Consider the following 18,202-nt stretch of genomic DNA (forward strand, 5'->3'; position numbering starts at 1 on the left):
ACCCCCTTGCCCCCAGATGTCCCTCTTTACCCTGTTCGGGTCTCTGTTTAAATGCCCCCAGAAGACCCGCTCTGACCTCCCCTTTTAAACTCCCCCCCATTATTCTGTATCCTTCTACTCTGCGACGATTTTCCCCGCCACTACTTAACATGATAATTTTGGAAGTTTGTTACTCCCGGCCCTCCAGACACTAAGCTCCAAGGGGAGAGAGTTCAGTTCTGTGTTCTCCTCCATTTAATCTTCAGAGCCTGACACATAGTGGGTGCTCCCCGAATGTTTGTTGGCTGAACGAGAGCAGGATTATATGGGGAGCATGAAGAGAGATGTGTGTAGATGGTTCAATTCCAGCACAGAGTATGTGCTCATTAAACATGACTTCCTCTTCCCACTTCCTGGTACCGACCATGTGCCATGCGCTTCCTGCCACTGACTTCCTGCCTTAGACGGACGCCTTTTACAGATACAGAACCGAGGCCAGAGAGCCTAAGTGACCTGCCTCAGGTCACACAGCAGAGTGAGGCTTTGAAGTCTTGCGTGTGGGGCTCTGGGCCTCCTGAGTGACAGTTGCGGCATCCGATCTGACCTGGGCCTGTCTGGTTTGGGGACTGGCTGAGGGAGATGGCCCCACAGGGCCCTGCAGAGCCTCAGGAGGACTGTGGTGGTGGGGAGCCGGCTCTGCCTCCAAGGGTCTTCAGGCAGCATTGGGCCTCAGGTCCCTGCTCTGCAGCCTCACACTTTGTGTCCAAAGCCCGGGGTTCCCAGAGAGGGGCTTTTTCAATTTTCTGTTTCTGGAAAGTTCTGTCCCAGGAAGGTCAGACAGTCGAAGAGCTGTTGGACGGGGCTGGAGCCTCGAAGACCAGGAGGCCTGGGAGTCCCCTCTGCCCGGCACTCGGCCAGCTCCTGAAGAAGGGGGACTTTCCAGAGAGGCCTGCCTCCTGATTCCCTCTGAGGCTGCCCAAAAGACTATCAGCCCAGGTCCCCGGGAAACCCAGCCCTGCCTTGGTTTCCCTGGTTTTACTTCTCAGAGAGGCCCAGTGGTCTGGGCCTGAACAGCCCAACACAAGTGTGGTCCCCCCTAGGCCTGCCGCACCCTTACTTTGGGGCCACGAAATCTCGTCTGGGGAGGGCTGGGCACTTGTCTGGGTCCTACCTGGAGTGGCAGGTGTTGCCTTTCTGCCCGTCAGAGTCGCCTCAGCTGCACGAGGACCCCTTCCCTAATGACTACGGCAGAGGGGACGTAAGGAAGACCCTAGGAAGAACAGTATCATACTCGAAGGTGACCGTCCCCATTAAGCCACCAAGAGCAGACCTTGCTGACTGGCTCCCCACAGGCCAGATCCCGTCCAAGCATATGTTTGGCTTGGCCCCTGAAGTATTTTTAAAAATGTGAATCCATTGCCAACATTTGAAAGAGTAGGAAATTTCGCATAAAGTATATTTCTCCGGCTTCTCTTGAAAAATGGGCAGAGGTAGCTAGACTGGGCCCACATTGCTGCAGGGCAGAGAATTCTGGAGCGGGTCACGGGTGCCCCATTCAGAGTGGCACAGAGGCAGGGACCGTCTTCCTCACCCCTGCCTCTGCTCAGCCCGCTTTCCTCATATACGCTGCTTACTAGGGCCTTGAAGCGTGAGTCGGAGTTCACCAGACGCAGGAGTGGGGAAGTGTTTCTAGGAAAGGGCAATGGCGCATCTGCCCGGGATTCATCTGTTCGAGACTCACCTGACAAGCGTGTGTCGAGCGCTTGCTGGATGCACTGGACACAGAGCAGGGCACCAGACACGATCCCTGCCCGGCCTCAGCCGGCCGTGACCAGCCGGGCACTCTTTCGTTCCCTGGGACCCTGGCCGTACTTGGAGGCATCTGCGGTGTCACAGGTGGGTCGGGAGGGCGTCTCGTTGGTAGAGGAGCGAGGGAGAGCACTTCACATCAGGGAATAGTTTGGTCCCAACATCCAAGATGGGGAAACCCCGGTTTAGGGGGAGATAATAAGCCGGACACACCAATGAGTGCATAACCTGAAGTCAGGGGTGCTGAGCGCCGCCTGGGGGTGGCTCCCTCTGAGGGGGACCTACGGGCCAGCAGGAACGGGCCTGAGCACCTCAGGGTGGCTCCCGCCTCTCCGCTGCTCCCCGAGGGGCACTTTGCCTCTTCCTGCCCGGCTTTGACCTCAGCCTTGTGCGCGGAGCAGGGACCAGTGTCCTGTCCCCGTTGTGTAGAGGAAGAGCTCTGGTCGGATGCCACAGGCCCCTGAGAGGCTGGCTCTGGCCACCGGGCCCAACACTCGGAGCCGTGGCCCTCTGGCTGCGTGGAGGTGGGGATGGTGACTGAGCCGCCTTGTCTCATTCATTCGCTCAACACACACGTACGGGGGCTGCTGTGGCCTCGTGGAATGGAGCGGCTCCCGGGTAAGGCGCTGAGCTCCAGCCGCGCGCGTAGTAGGCGCTTGGTGGTGCAAAGAAGGGCTCAGCGAACGAAGGAGTAGGTCCGTGTAAGGTGCTCCTCACAGCCAGGGCTTCGGGAGTGCCTGCCGTGCGCCAGGCCGTCGGGAGTCCCCCGTGTGACACTCTCTCACAACGGAGACGTCCTCGAGGGAGGGACAGCCATCACCCCCCCTTCCACGATGAAAGGACCACAGTGCAGGGAAGGGACGACACCCGCTCAAGGCCTTGTGGCAAGAAAGCAGCCGGAGCATCACACGGGAGCCCAGGCCTCCCAGACCCCGGGCTGTGCCCACTGTGCGCTCCGGGAGTGTCTCCGCCCCCAGCCCTGTGAAGCAGCGGGTAGCACGATCTCATTTTACAGTCGTGGAAACTGAGGCTGGGAGAGGCAAAGTAACACCCCCAAGGTCACACAGCGTGTGCGTCTGGCTCTGCATTCCCGACTTCTGCCTCCTGGGAACCCTGCACCTTGAGAGCTGCTGCAGCCCCAGGGCACGGGAGTCGGGCAGGGGGCTGGTGAGGCTCCTGGAGGTGTGCAGGCGCAGGCAGGCGGCCCTGGAGGAGGTGGGGTCCCCGGGTGGGCAGAGGGGGGCCCGGGAGCCTCCGGCCGGCCGCCCCCACACAGAGGAACAGCTCCTGGGGGGCCTGCTGACAAGCTGCCCAGTGTCACCAGGCTGATAGACAATGGCCCCTTGTGTCCCCTGCGGGGGGAGGGAAGCATTGTTCTCCACAACTTCCCGCCACGGCTGGCTGTGGGCTGTCCCGGGACGCTTGGCATGGGGCAGTTCCGGGCGCCCGAGGGAGGTGTGCGTGTGATGCTGGAGTGTGTGTGTGTGTGTGTGTGTGTGTGTGTGTGTGTGACACTGTCTCTGAAAGTGCCCACAAGTCTTGCACGCTGACGGTGCGTCTGAGCAGGCTTGTGGCTTTCAGTGTCTGTCGCATCTGCCGGGCTGTGTCCCCTGGGTGTACCCAGCTGCCCCCGTGCCCTCCCGGTCTCCCTGGGCCTCTGGCTGCTCCTCCAGTGTGTCGAGGGGACCTGTCTGGGCCTCTGTCTCCTCCTGCATCTGGAGGACCTAGGCACCAAGGGAACTTTGACTTTGGGTGGGGGCCAAGCGAGGAGCAGGCTTTCGGGCAGCGGGAATGGGCCCCCGAACAAAAGCCAGGGGCCAGGAGCAAGCTGGGGGGGTGAGCTGGGGGCACCGGGGCAGCCGCAGAGGTGGGAGTGAGGGGCGGACCTCTCCGGGCCGCCGGGTGGTTCTCAGTGGGATGGAGTGGCAGGGTTTTCTGGCTGCGGGTGGAGAGTGGATCGCGGGACAAGTCTGTAAAAGCTGTGGGGGGTGGGGTGGGGGTGTCACTGTGGCACTTTTCATGACTCAATTCCATGACTGTGACCTCAGGGGAGCCCCACTCCGGCAGGAACTGCAACTCACCATTTTGCAGAGGTGGAAACTGAGACCCAAGGAGGAGAAACGCCGTCCAAGGCTGAAGTTTGGGAGCCCATCCAAGGCCAGCGCCAGCTCTCATACCCACACCGGGCCTGCCTGGCCCTCCCCAAGTCCCTTCCTGTCCCGAAGAGGGCCTGGGTCCAAATCCTGTCTCTGCTCCTTAAATGCTGTGTGACCTTGGGCAAGTCACATAGTCTCTCTGTGCCCGTTTCCTCATCTGCAGAATGGGGATAGTGTTCATCCTGACCTCTGCAGTAACCCCTGATCAGCTATCTGTATGTGCTTTCTCTTCACTGGAACGCAGCCTGACACATAATACATGAGACCTGAGTATAAGTATGCAGTTAAGCGGGGCTTTGTCCAGGGTGGGGAATTTGGAAGCACGAAAGCCTAGACAGCCCGCATTGGGGTCCCCCTTCCACTTCCTGCACCGTGTTCTTCCCTTCGGAACCTGCTTACCCTCCCTGGGCCGGTGTCCCCGTCTTCAGTCTCCATGGTTGGGACACGTTGGCTCTGGCAGGTGCAATGGGCTGGGGGTTTCATGCCCCTGGGAAGCACCCATGAGTCCTTTTCCCCACCTGGCCCATGGCTGACGCGGTGGCTCTTACGGTCCCTGCTGTCTCAGGGTGCAGGCCTGACCACGCCCACAACCCCGGAGCCACACCCACCATCGTCCAGGCAACGGTGCTGGGCAGGGGGCAAATCCCGCTGACAACTCCAGCATTTTTGTTCCACGAGGCAGCTCTATGATCTTCCCATCTTTCTAAGAATGAAAGTAGAGGCTTGGAGACCCATGGATGGTGTGGAGACCCCCTCCCAAGCTGCTTGCCTCCAGCTTTCTGCCCCCCGGTCATCGGCTCCGGGCTCCCTCCGCGCCCTGCCCTGGCTGGGGTGAGCTGCGGTGCTGGGCTGCTCTGTGAGCGTGGGGGGGGGGGGCTGGGGGGGGCGCTGAGATTCCTTCCTCAGGGACCCGCGGGGCCCTGGGGCTGTGTTCGGCACACCTGGGCAGCCTCGGCACCCTCCCGCAGACCCCCACTCTGTTCTCAGCCGCTGCCCGGGTTCAGGCCTGTGTCTCCCGGTCCTTGATTCTCCCCACACTTAGGAGCACCTACTGTATGCCCTGCCCCGGGTGACAGTGAAAAGGCCTCTCAGTAGCGAATGGCTTGGCCTATTTGCAGAGGACGAGGAGGCTGGTGTGGCTGGAGCTGCGTGAGCAGGAGAGGGGAAGGGTGCGGCCAAAGGGGTCATGGGTCCAAATGGTGCAGGGCCTCCCGGCCAGGGAGTCTTGGACTTCCTTTTAAATGCGACGAAGACCCTCCGGAGGGTTCTGAGCAGGACAGCGCAGGAACTGCCTTTTTAATTCAGGTGACAAACATCGCATTGTTCCCTCTGGCCGCTCTGGGGAGAACACAGTGAGGGTGGGGATGGGGACCAGGGAGGACCAGCCTGGCCCGGAGCGGGGGCTCAGGAGTGGTGAGAAACGGCATCCAGAGCGTATTTTGAGAGCTGGAGCCACAGTGATCCCGGGGTGGGGGCGGGGGGCTGTGGGGTCACAGGGAAGAGAGAAGCCTGTGACCACTCCAGGGTCTCTCGTCGCATGACTGGGAGGCTGGTGGGACCGGTTTCTATAGCGGGATGTGGGGGGAGGTGCAGACCTGGGGGAGCGGCTGCTGTGCTCGGAGCGGGGTGTGCTGAGTGGAGGTGTTCTGAAGGTGGAAAAGGAAGGCTGCTGCCTGCACCCCCTGCCCCCCGCCCCCCGCCCCTGTCCTGGCTCAGATGCCCGGCACCTGCCCCGGGAAAACTGCAGCCGCCGCCTCGTTGTCCTCCCCAGCCTCTCCCTGGTCCAGCCCTTCCTCTTCCACATCTGTCGCATTCGTTTTCAGAAGGCACAACTCTGCTCCTGTCTATGCTCAGCTCTAGAACCATCCGTGGCTCCCTGCTGCCACCTGGAAAAGTCCAAACACGTTGGCTAGGTTAGCCTGGCCTTGACCCATTTACCCTGACCTCTGCAGCCTCAGCCGCGACATGGCCAACTGAGCAGACGACCCTTGGTCCTTGGTCCTTCTAACAGGCCCTGTCCCCTCCCACCTCCTCAGCCTGGCTAAAGCTCTCCCTGCCAGCTGGAGCCTTTCTCGCCCCACCTCAGGGATGAGTTTAAAGGCCGTGCCTCCGACGTCTATAGCCTTTTGTTTGTTTCTTTCTCTGAGGACATATCACACGGCGCTTTGAATTACACTTATTTATATCTTCTTCTCCTCCCAGAGGGCAGAAAGGTGCCGGATTCATTTCTGGGCTTGTCGCCAGGCTCAGAGCAGATCCTTGTTAGATTTGGCGAGTGAGCTATTAGAGGCTGTGTCTGCAGTGCTCCGGGCCCACCCGGACCCGTTTCCCTCTGCCGGAGAATATGCTCCGACCCTCCCCGGGGCATCACCGCCCTCTTTGCTTGCATCAGGTGAGCTGACCCTGTCCCCAGGGGTAGACTCACGGCCCAGGCCTGGCCAATCAGAACTTCTCAGGCCCCTGGGCCACAGTGATTGGTTCAGGGATGGACACATGACCCAATCAAAGCCAAAAGAACAAAAACACCTCTGGAATAGAGGGGGAGATGTTGTTGCCTCGAGGTGGCTGAGCTAGTGTGATGTCAGCCTGGACCCGCTGTGGCCACGGTGCCACCACAGCAGCAAAGAGTGTCTGATAATACAGGACAGCCTGAGTCCCCAAAGAAAATCATTGGTGCGCCTGGATCCAGCTGCATCTGAAGCAGACATAACCCTGAACTTCTCGTTATGTAAGCCAGTATATTTTTCTCTCTCCATTCTTTCTTTTTTTTTTAATTTTTTAAAATGTATTCATTTTTGAGACAGAGAGAGAGAGAGCATGAGCAGGGGAGGGGCAGAGAGGGAGGGAGACCAGGATCTGAAGCAGCTCCAGCCTCCGAGCTGTCAGCACAGAGCCCGACGCGGGGCTAGAGCCCACGAACCGCGAGATCATGACCTGAGCCGAAGGCGGACACTTCACCGACTGGGCCAACCAGGCGCCCCAGCCATTCTTTCTTTAAACTGCAAGAGTTCCTGACCGATCCATGAGCTTTCTCGTGGACAGATCTCCCGCCATCTCACTGCGCATCCCTCCATGCGTGGCCCAGTGTGAAATTCCCTCTCAAGGAACTTGAATATCCGTCCAGCGAGCTGATGTGCTTCTTTCTTTCTTCACTCTTGGGTCGTATGAGTAATGGTCACTGTTTTGGCTGCCGTGAGCAACTTTTGAAACAGGGCGGGGGAGGGGTGAGGAGAAGAACTGTAAAGAAGTGAAATGGGCTTAAGGTCCTGGCGGCCAACGCTGGGCCTTCGGCCCCAGGGCTGCTTAGCAGGGGCCTTGGCACACACAGAAGGCTTCTCGACCATTCTTTGCTTGATAACGTAAGGCAAGGTTTTCAACCTGGACATAAAGGGCGTTCTGGACCAGAACATCTCGTGCAGTACCTTAACCGGAAGTCTTTCCTCCGGAATTCATTAGGAGAGGGTGACTCAACCTCCGCACCACTGGCATTTGGGGCCGGGTTGTTTTTGGCTGTGGGACCGTCCTGTGCAAAATGCAGGACAGCGGAGCAGAGTCCTCGTTTCTTTACCTACTGGATGCAAGTGCTCCTCCCTGCCCCAGACTGTCACGTGTCTTCGGACATGGCCAAACGTCCCCGTGGAGCAAAGTCACCGCTGGTGGAGGGAGATTCCTCTGGTTTAAGGAAGGCGCTGGTGGCAAGTGCTCCGAAAATACCGGCAACCATACATCGGTGGTAAAGGGCTGAGGTTATCCCTGCTGGTCAATGAGAAGCAGATCTGGTGAAGTCCCCGGGGAGGAGGATTTATTGGAGGAACAGGGGAGCTTCCAGAATTTATGCGGGAGAGGGAGCATCGGGTTAAAAAAGCACAGAAACAAAGCCGCCCCCCACCCCCGCCCTCCCCCGTCCCATAGACTCAGGGAAGTTGGGCTCGGCCTTCCTGGGGTGGGGGTGGGGGGACGAGTGAGGGACAGGGGGACGGGTCCTAGTTGTTTTAACTGATCACAGTGGCCCCTGTCCCCTGGCGGGTGACTGGCTTAGGCTGCACAGGGAGGGAAATCCTGGTGGGTGACGCCAGTTGGGAGATCCGCTGGGGGCTTCTGGGAAAGGTTCCTTTGCTCTTTCCGACCTCCTTGCTATTCCTGCCTAATTCGGAATTTCCTTCCGCTTTAATTTTGAAAAATAGTCCATGATATGGAAAGACCACGTTTTTTCCATCCGTTCCTCTGTGCATGGACAGGTTATTTCCACATCTTGGCCATTGTGAGTAACTGCCGTGAAGTTGGGGGCGCCGAGGTGTCTTCAAGATTCTGATTTCAATGCCTTTGGGGAAACACCCCACCCAGGAGTGGGCTTGCTGGATCATTCGCCTGAGGGAAACAAGCCAGTCGCAGAAGGACAGACACTGTAGATTCCACGTAGATGAAGTATCTAAAACAGCGAAACTCCCAGAAGCGGAGAGTGGAATGGTGGGTCACAGGGGCTGGGGGGCGGGGGCAGGAGTTGCTATTCAACAGGAATAAAGTTTTGGATGCAGAATGAATTTTCTAGAGATCTGCTGTACATCGTGGCTATAGTTAACAATATTGTATCATACGCTTAAAAATCTGTGAAAAAGATCGATCTTAAGTTAAATGCTCCCACTACAATAATTTAAAGAAGCGTTTATAAAACATTATGTGGAGTTTCCAATGATACCAACATTTAAAAATTGTTTATATATGAAAGTTCTTAGGTAAAAGGGGAAAAAGGAAACAGGCTCTTCCCTCTCTAGTGTTGCGGGGGTGGTAGGGAGAGGGCGTGATGTTTGGAGCAGTGGCAGCCATCTTGAGTGAATGAAGAAAGCCAGTTGGGGGGCAAAGCCTAAGTCCCAGGACCTGGGTCTTTGCCGATGTCACTAAGCTGCTGGATTAACCAATCCCTGATTCCCCAGCACTTCCAAGGGTGTATGAGATAAGTTTCCTTATTTTTTAATTTTTTTTTGCACTTATTTATTATTGAGAGACAGAGAGACAGAGCATGAACGGGGAGGGGCAGAGAGAGAAGGAGACACAGAATCGGAAGCAGGCTCCAGGCTCTGAGCTGTCAGCATGGAGCCGGACATGGGGCCCAAACCCGTGAACCGTGAGATCGTGACCTGAGCCGAAGTTAGTCGCTCACCCAACTGAGCCACCAGAGTGCCCAAGTTTCCTTATTTTTGAAGCCTCTTTAGGTTGGGTTTATATTCCCACTACACCAACATGCCAAACCCTACAGATAAGTTGTTGCTTCCAAATTGTCCTTGACATTTCCCACCTGCTTCTTGAATAATGCAGAGGGACTCACTGTCACTGCCAGGCAGGTGGGACGCACAGGTCCTCATCTGCTGTCAGACATAGTCTGTGGCCCGGCAATGTGCTCGGGGTTCAGGCAGGAGGACTCCCGAAAGACCGCCTGCCGGCTCCTCCATAACCCTCAAGCTTTGCCTCTCTGGGCCTCAGTTTTCCCATCTGTGAACTGGGGATTCGGTCACGGGACCACCTATTTCACAGGGTGTTGTGAAGGTCAAATGGATTATTTCCTGTAAAGTACCAGGCCCAGGGGCAGGTGCATGGTAAGCGCTCAACAGACGTGAGCTATTACTGTTATCGCCATTGCTATTATCACTCAGGAGAAGGACGGAGGGACCCTGGCTGGCATGGGGTGGGTGGGAGGTGCAGAACCAGACGGGCAGCCTCCAGAGGGGAGGCTGAGGCGGAAATATAGGTTTCAACCAGGGCAGGTAATGGAGCTGCAAGGGGACACATGAGCACCTCCGCCCCTGAGGAGTGGGAGACGCCAGGGTCCCTATCTTGAGAGGAGGGTGCCTTTCTCCACAAAAGAGAGAGGTGAGGGCTTCCAGGGGGAGGGGAGGCCAAGGGACACCCCAGCGTTGGGGCAGCGTTCACTCCTTGTTCCGAAGACCCCACAGCGTCACGACAGCCTGGGGGCTCCCCTTGAGGGTGTGGGGTCCTCCAGGGTCAGGCTCGGGCTCCCCGCTTCCCCAGCCAGACTCCCCAGCACCTTCACACTGCGCCCTGAACACTTCCGGCCCCGGGACCGTGCCCCTCCCCCAGGGTGACGGACGGCCTTGCTGTCCCCAGACGGATGGAGCAACTCAGGTGAGTGTGCATTTTCCAGCACGTGCTCACCACCATTCACTCACTTCCCCTCTCGCTCACGGAACAAGTGTCCTGGGCATTTCACCATGACCCTTCCTGTCGACCCTCCATGGCGCACCAGGAACCTGAGTCACCCTGGGGTAGCGCTTCCCTTGACCTTGGCCCTGCAAGCCCCTGGCCTGGCTCAAAGAGGTAAGCAGAAACAGTGGTGACGATGACCAAGATGGTGATGATGGCAGTGGCTCCCAGATCTAACAGCGTCTGAGCAACACGGACTAACATCGAGATGGGTATTGTGCTCTACCCATTTTCCAGATGAGGAAAATGAGGCACTGAGAAACTGACTAGCTAAGTAGCTATAAAGAGTCATGATTTGAATCCAAGCTGTCCGGTAGAGAAATTCCATCATGTTTAGTTAGATATTTAACAAAACACGTGTATTTGGGGCACCTGGGTGGCTCAGTTGGGTGAGCGACAGCTGACTCAGCTCAGAGCATGATCTCCTTGTCCGTGAGTTCGAGCCCTGCATGGGATTCTCTTTCTCTCCCTCTCTGCTCCTCCCCGCCCTCTCTCTCTCAAAAATAAGTAAACAAACTTAAAAAGAAAACCACCGTTCTAGAAAAATGGGAAGAAAACAAATTGGGAATTCCATTCTAAAAGCTATCAGCTCATTCGTTCATCAAACAGAAACTACTGTGTGTCCGCTGTGCTTTCTACAGGGACAAGGAAGTGAATGAGCCGTTTTCCCGTTCAACACAGTGCCCACGTGACCCAGTGAGGTGACTCCCAGGTGTGTGATCGGGATTGAAAACCTGTGTCGATGCAGGGCGCCTGCGGGGCACAGTCAGTTAAGCGTCCAACTTTGGCTCAGGTCAGGATCTCGTGGTTCCTGGGTTCAAGCCCCGCGTCGGGCTCTGTGCTGACAGCTCAGAGCCTGGAGCCTGTTTCTGATTCTGTCTCCTTCTCTCTCTGCCCCTCCACCTCTCTCCATCTCTCCCCTTGCTTATATTCTGGCTGTCTGTTTCTCTCTCAAAATAAATAAATAAACATTAAAAAAAATAAACATTAATTAGAAAAAAGAAACCTTGTGTCCAGGCAAACATCTGCACACAGACGCTCTGGGCAGCGCTTTGCCCAGCAGCTGAGCAGTGGAAACAACCCCAGGGCTTCTCAACGGATGAGGCGTGAATCAGGTGTCGCCCCACAATGGAATAGAACTCAGCAATAGAAAGGCGTAGAAGAGTGATTCAGGCGACCATGTGGGTGAGCCTTGAGAACATTCTGTCAAGTGGAAGAGGTCAAACACAGAAGGCCATCTAACATATGATTCCATTTACATCAATTGCCCAGAATAGGCAAATCTCTGGAAACAGAAAGATCAGTAGTCCCCAGGGAGGAAATGGGAAGTGACTCTAAATGCACCCGAGATGTTCTGGGGAGGGAAATGGACAGTGGTAGCGGTTGCACACTCTACAACTATACCGGACAATGTGGAATCTTACACTTTACATGGGTGAATTGTGTGGCATGAGAATTCTATCTCGATAAAGCTGTTAGTGTCGTGGGGGGGGGGTGCATCTGGCTGGGTCAGTCAGTAGAGCAGGCGACTCTCAATCTTGGGGTCATGAGTTCGAGCCCCATGTTGGGTGGAGAGATTACTTAAAATATATATAAAATAAAAATCTTGAGGGGCACCTGGGTGGCTCAGTCGGTTAAGCGGCCGGCTTCAGCTGAGGTCATGATCTCACGGTTCGTGGGTTCGAGCCCTGCGTCGGGCTCTGTGCTGACAGCTAGCTCAGAGCCTGGAGCCTGCTTCAGATTCTGTGTCTCCCTCTCTCTGACCCTCCCTGCTCATGCTGTCTCTCTCTGTCTCTCAAAAAATAAATAAAAGACATAAAAAAATTAAAAAAAAATCTTGAGAGGAATGAAGGAAGGAAGAAAGACAAGACTCGTTGGCTCCTCGGCTGGTCAGGGCCGGCCCCAAGCTGCTCTTTGAGCCCCTGGTGAAGGAGGCGGTCCTCCTTATCCGAACATTCAGCTGCCAGAAGGCCAGGTTCCCAAAGAGCATCAGGAGCTGCCCCGGGAGGCAGACCCCCCCCCCCAGGGGCTCAGCACCACTGACGGCCCTGGAATGGGGGCCTTGCTCCCGCCACTTCCCTTTTTTGCTTCTTTTAAAAATAAACGATGAAATGCAAGCTGGGAAGGCTTCTGCTCACGTCTCGCCCCGAACAAGAAGGAAATGAGCCTGCGGGGCAGGTCCACCCTGAAGAGCAGGCCCGCGTCTTCCGCTGTGTCCGTCTGGGAAGGCCCTAGAATCTGGTGCATGGGCGCAGCGGGGCGGGGCGGCTTTCCTGCCCCCTTTCCTCCTCCCTGCCTCACCTGCGTGGGTAGAGTGTAGACAGACACTTAGCCGGCATTAGGAAGACGGACCCCACAAGAGGGGGCCTGGTGGGGTTGCTCTCTGATCCCGCGCACCTGAAGGGATAAAATCCTCCGGTCTCAGGCCAGGACTGTGGGCTTAGGAGAGACCAGAGACCCGTCAGGAGGAGACCTGGCCTTTTCTGGGAGCAAGACGGGGGTGGCGGGTCTCTAGCTCAGGGAGGGGCCGAGGAGAGAAGGCGGTAATGGGGAGGGACCTGGGGGCCTGGAAATCCTGTGTGTGGCCAGCAAGGAGATTCCCCAGGGCAAGGGCTGGCCCGAATCCTGGCTGGGTTTGTGACTGGCTAATATTCCTTCACCGCCCAAACACTGGCTGAGGACCTACTGTGTGCCAGGTGCCAGGACTTCCCGTGCCGGGCAGGGGGGCGCTGGGGAGAGACACGGTCTCTGCACTCGAGGAGGTGAGCTCCTAGTGGGGGACTGGCAATGGCCGATAAGCAAAACTCGCAGTACAGAACGCTGTGTGGGGACAATCTTGAGGACATCCAGGCAGGATGAGAAGCCAGAACGAATGGGTGATCAGGGAGGGCCTCTCTGGGGTGGTGACACCTGAGTGACGTCATGTCTAAGGCAGAGGAAGTGCCCACTGCACGTGCAAAGGCCCTAAGGCTGGGTGGGGAGAGGGCGATTGATGAGGGGGACCACAGAGGCCGGGCCGGGCAGGGCCTCAGGCACCGCTGTGAAGACCTCGGCTTTGCTCAGACTGAGGTGGGGGCCACGGGGGTTCTGAGAACAGGTGGCCCTGAGCTGATCTAGGTTCTAGTAGGGTCCCTCTGGCCCCAAACAGAATGGACTGTGGGGTTGGGGGTGGAAGGAGCAGAAGCAGAGGCAACTGCAGTAGTCTGAGGTCGGGTGACAGTGGCTGGCCCAGGGCAGTAGCGATGGACGTGTGACGGAGGGGTCGCTGTTTTCTCTGATCACAGACACTACCCGCTGCCCAGAGAGACAGTACGGAGATTCCACACACACACACACACACACACACACACACACACGCACACACGCTCACACGCTCACACGCTCACACTCACCATGCACATAGATGCGACACACACACATATTCTGCACCTGCTCAGTTTTCCGTGTACACTGCGCACAGATGTCACACGCACATTCTGCACACGTGGATTCCACCTTACACGATACCTACATGTCTGTAATCTCCGTTCCACATCGCAGACTCAACGTTCGCATTGTAAACCCAGTTGGCCTTGAGGTCTCACCCCGGGTAAGCGGATCGCATGTCCTAGAAGGGGGACAGCTCTGCGGTCCGGGGCTGCAGCCTTGTGTGACTCGGGCCCGGCTTCTCTGATCCTCATTTTCCACATCTTTAAAATGGGGAGGACAAAGCCTGCTGCCAAGGGCTGTCAGGAGGACCGATGAGATCACCGTGTATGCAAAGCAGCCGGCCCGGCGTGGGAGCCGGGACTATTTATTAATAGTCATCACACTAATAATGAGGTCTGTTTTGGGGCCGGGCGAGTGCCACGGAGCACCTTCCCGGAACAAGAGCGTGCATACACACCTGCACACCCACTCTCCTGCTTGGGGCGCATAGCAACGGGGGCAGACCTGTGGCCTCCGTTCGGGCAGGACGGACCAAGAACTACAGTGGAAACCTGTGAGTCAGCTCCAGGCATAAAACAGTTAATGGGCGCGCCGCCCCGGCTACAGTAATGATGGAGAGACAGAGCCTTAGATAATACCCAGAAGGCAGCTGGATTAGTCAGGGCTCTCGGTTCTAAGGGATAGAAACTGAACTCAAACTGGTGTAAGCAAAAGAGAATTTATTGGGTCGTGTAAAAAAAAATCCAGGGGTGTCTTGCTTCAGGCATAGCTGGATCCAGGTGTTTGAATGACATCATCAGTTTTCTCTGTCTCTCTGAAAGATGGTGTTAATTAATATACATGAAGTTCTAAACAGCACCTAACACACATAACGCATTATAATATTAGCTGTGTTTTATTACCAGGACTACTGTTACTGCTACTACTCAGAAAAGGTGAATGCTCTTTTTCAATTATTCCCACGAGACCCGGGACTAGATCTCACTGGCTTCCGTTGGGTTGTGTGACCATTTCTGCAGCAGACCCTGTGGCCCGTGGCCAGGTTCTGCGACCATCAGGTTCTGTGACAAGTTTCACGTGACTCTCCTTGAGGCGGGAGATGGGGTCAGCCCCACTCAGACCCCATGTGCTGGGAATGGGGGGCTCCCTCCAGGAAGTGGGGGCTGGCCAGGCTCAGCCGTCCCCCCGTGGAGAGCCCCAGACCCTAGCAATCCTTGGGTTTCCGTCACCCGGGAGCCGTGCGCCTCGCCTCTGCCTGGTGTTACCTTCTCTGCACAAGGGCGGCCTTTACAGTTGGACAGACATGCGCTTGGTACCCAGTTCTACTGCTTAATTAGCTTCCCCCGTGTCTCAGTCTCCCCACCTGTGAAACGGGACAATTATCACACCTCCTTAATTCAACAAATATTTTATAGGCTACTGTGTCTGACATTTATTGGATAACAGTAGCCTCAACACTTTTTATGTATTAACTCATTTGATCCTTACAACAATAACCCTCAGTTTTAAGTACAACCACCCCCATAAAATTTTTTTAATGTTTTATTTATTTTTGTGTGAGAGAGAGACAGCGTGAGCAGAGGAGGGTCAGAGAGAGAGGGAGACACAGAATCTGAAGACAGGCTCCAGGCTCTGAGCTGTGTGCACAGAGCCTGAACTGGGGCTCAAACTCGCAAACTGTGAGATCATGACCTGAGCCGAAGCTGGCCACTTAACCGACTGAGCCACCCAGGCGTCCCATAGCCATCCCATTTTTACAGTAGAGAAAACTGAGGCACAGAGAGGAAGAGTCATTGGTCTTAAGGTCACCCAGCCGGGGAGGGGCAGACTGAGATGTGACCTAGTCGGCCTGGCTTTAGAGCCTCAGAACAGTGGATCATATGAGGGAAGACTCAGTGGCTGCCATGTAGTAGCTTTCTATGTGGCGGCCGTCCCTGGCAAGCGGTGTCTCTCTTCACCTGCCTCAGTTTTTCTCATCTGTAAAATGGCTCCACAGCTGTGGAACAGAGAGAGAGAAGGGGACGAAGTGACATGGGGGTTTTGTTTATTTAACAAATACTTAGCGAGCATCTATCATGTGCTAGGCACTCAGCTAGGCACTGGGGACACAGCAGGGAATGCGACATGCTCCCTGTCCTCTGGAAGCTGACGCCCCAGCGCTGGGATGGATGATGAGTCAACCCAGAAACGAACCAGACCATCTCAGATGGTGAGGGCTGCGGAGGGATAGAACGGGGTGACAGGACAGTAACAGGGCGGCCGAGAAGCCTCTGGGAAGAGAGGCACCTGACCTGTGTCCTGAAAGAGGAGAAGGGGTCTCCCTGGGAAGATCCCAGGGTAGGAAGCACCTTCGGAGCAGGGAGAACGCCACGTGTGCAAAGGCCCTGAGGTGGGGACTAGAGAGACAGGATTGGAGCAAACCCAGTTCTTGCCACTGGCTGGGAAACCAAGGCAAAGAGAGAAGGGTCAGACCCAAGGCCACGCAGCTGGCAGGGGTGGTGAGGGGGATGTGCGGGGGAGGCACGAGGGGCTGGGCCGCTGGAGACACACCCCAGGCGGAATCTTCCAGGCTGCTCGAGGGGCCGCCTCGCCTTCCTGAGCCATCCCAGCAGTGATGGGGGCTCAGGATGCCCCGGCCCCTTATCTAATGACAAACAGGATTCTTCACCCTCATCTAATTGTGAAACAGACGCCCATCAACCTGCCACCGTCTGGGCCCCCTTCCTGGGTGGGATGACAGGCCCCAGGGACTGTCCTGGAGGGCTGAGCGAGGGGCACCTCCACTGGGAGGCTTGGGATGGCCTCGGTGCTGGGGCCCGGCCGAGCCTCCAGAGCCTTGCCTGCGGCAAGAAGGACAATTGAGGGTCAATGTGAACATCTAAGTGACCACAGAGGCGAGCACCTGACACTGAGTCACCTCGGCTCTCAAAGGGGCCAGGACGCCGTCTCGAGGGGCAGGGCTGTCACCTCCTGCGTCTGGAGAGCAGAGCAGAGAGGGTGCAATTAATTCTCCCTCCTGGCCACCTCTGCAGGGGGTGAAAGAGTTCCCAGTGGGCGGATGGGGAGACTGAGGCCCTGAGAAGCTCAGGAACTTGCATCTGAGGGAGGGAGGGGCTCGGTGCTGCGCCTGCAGCCCCGAAGCCCCCCTTTCCTTCCGCACCAGCACCCCGCAAACCACAACTGTTAGCAAGCTGCCGACTGGCACAGTAACATCCGCACCGTTTGTCCTCCTGGGAGCTCTGCCGGGGCCCGTTCACGGCCTGCATCGCTTCTGAGGTCTCGTGGGATTTGAAGTTGGGGAGGGGAGCTTTGAAAGTGAATTATTCCCTATGCCCAAAGACCATTGCGGTAATAATGTTCACTGACAACTATTGAACGCGAGAGCTACGTGCCAGGGACTTTCCACACGTTATCTCACTTTGGAATTCACACCAACCTCCTGAGGAAGGCTCCGTTGTGCCCTCTTGATGGACAAGGGGCCCAAGGCTCTGAGCCACGAAGGACCCGCCCAAGGCCACACGGCTGGGTGGGGGCAGACGCAGGATTCGAACCCGGGCCCATGGGACCACAGAAAACCCATGCTTCTGAGAGCCGGCTTTGGAACATGGGACTTTTCATCTCCTGACATCCTCTTCTGACTTTTATTTAAGAAGCCCGTGTGGGAGGCTGGATCCCTCTTTTGGAGTCGTGAATCCTAAGGATGGAGCACTAAGAAAAGTCCCAACAGCAAGTGCCCTGGGCCAGCTTCCAGAAGGTGCTTGGGTTACGGACGCCGGTGGAGAGGTCCAGGAAGGGCAGGAGGCACAGCCCTCAGGGGCCATGGCAGGGAAGGAAACACCCATGGGACTCACATCCGGGCCCTTTACGAGCTAGAGGCTCCCGAGTGGCCCCCGTTACTCTGCCTGTCGTCTGCCGTCAAACCTGATGCCACACCCCCAATAGCTTGTCCTGTGTCTCTGCCCCCGTTGGGCACAGCCCCCATCCAGCTCACCTGGGCCACGGCAGTGGTCCCCACCCTGCCCCCGTGGTCTCCCTGCCAATCTCTTCTTCACACAGTCTGAGGGATCCCGTTAGAACCCAAGGCAGAGGATGTCCTGCCTCCAGTGAAAACCGCTGCTGACATTCCCTTTTGCTCTTAGACTAGCCCCCAGTTCTTGCTGCAGCCTCCAAGGCCCCACAGAGCACTTCCCCTTCATCTCTCTGCTTCAGCCACCTGGGCCCCCCTCCTGTTTCCAGAGCCCACCCAGCTGGCCCCCACCTCAGGCCCTTTGCACTTGCTACCACGTTGCCTAGATTTCTCAGCCCCCAGAGTACACACCTATTTCATTCTTGGCCCAAGCGTCACCATCTCAGGGAGGCCCTCTCTGACTCCCCAGCTCCAAAGAAAGCTTGTTCTTCCCACATTCCACCTTGGCACCCCTAAAGTCCAGTCTATTCTGTAGCCAGAGCGAGCTTTCTGAACCCTGGATCTCAACAAGGTCCTCCCCCACTGAAATCCTCTCTGGCTGGAATCCCGCCCCCCCCCAAGTCTCCTGGACCCAAAAGCAAAGTCCCCGATGGGGCCACTGCTGCCTGCACGTCCTTCCTCCTCCTTTCTGAGCTCCCCTCACCCT

Source organism: Suricata suricatta, chromosome 12, assembly GCF_006229205.1.
Source record: "Suricata suricatta isolate VVHF042 chromosome 12, meerkat_22Aug2017_6uvM2_HiC, whole genome shotgun sequence".
Lineage (NCBI taxonomy): Eukaryota > Metazoa > Chordata > Mammalia > Carnivora > Herpestidae > Suricata > Suricata suricatta.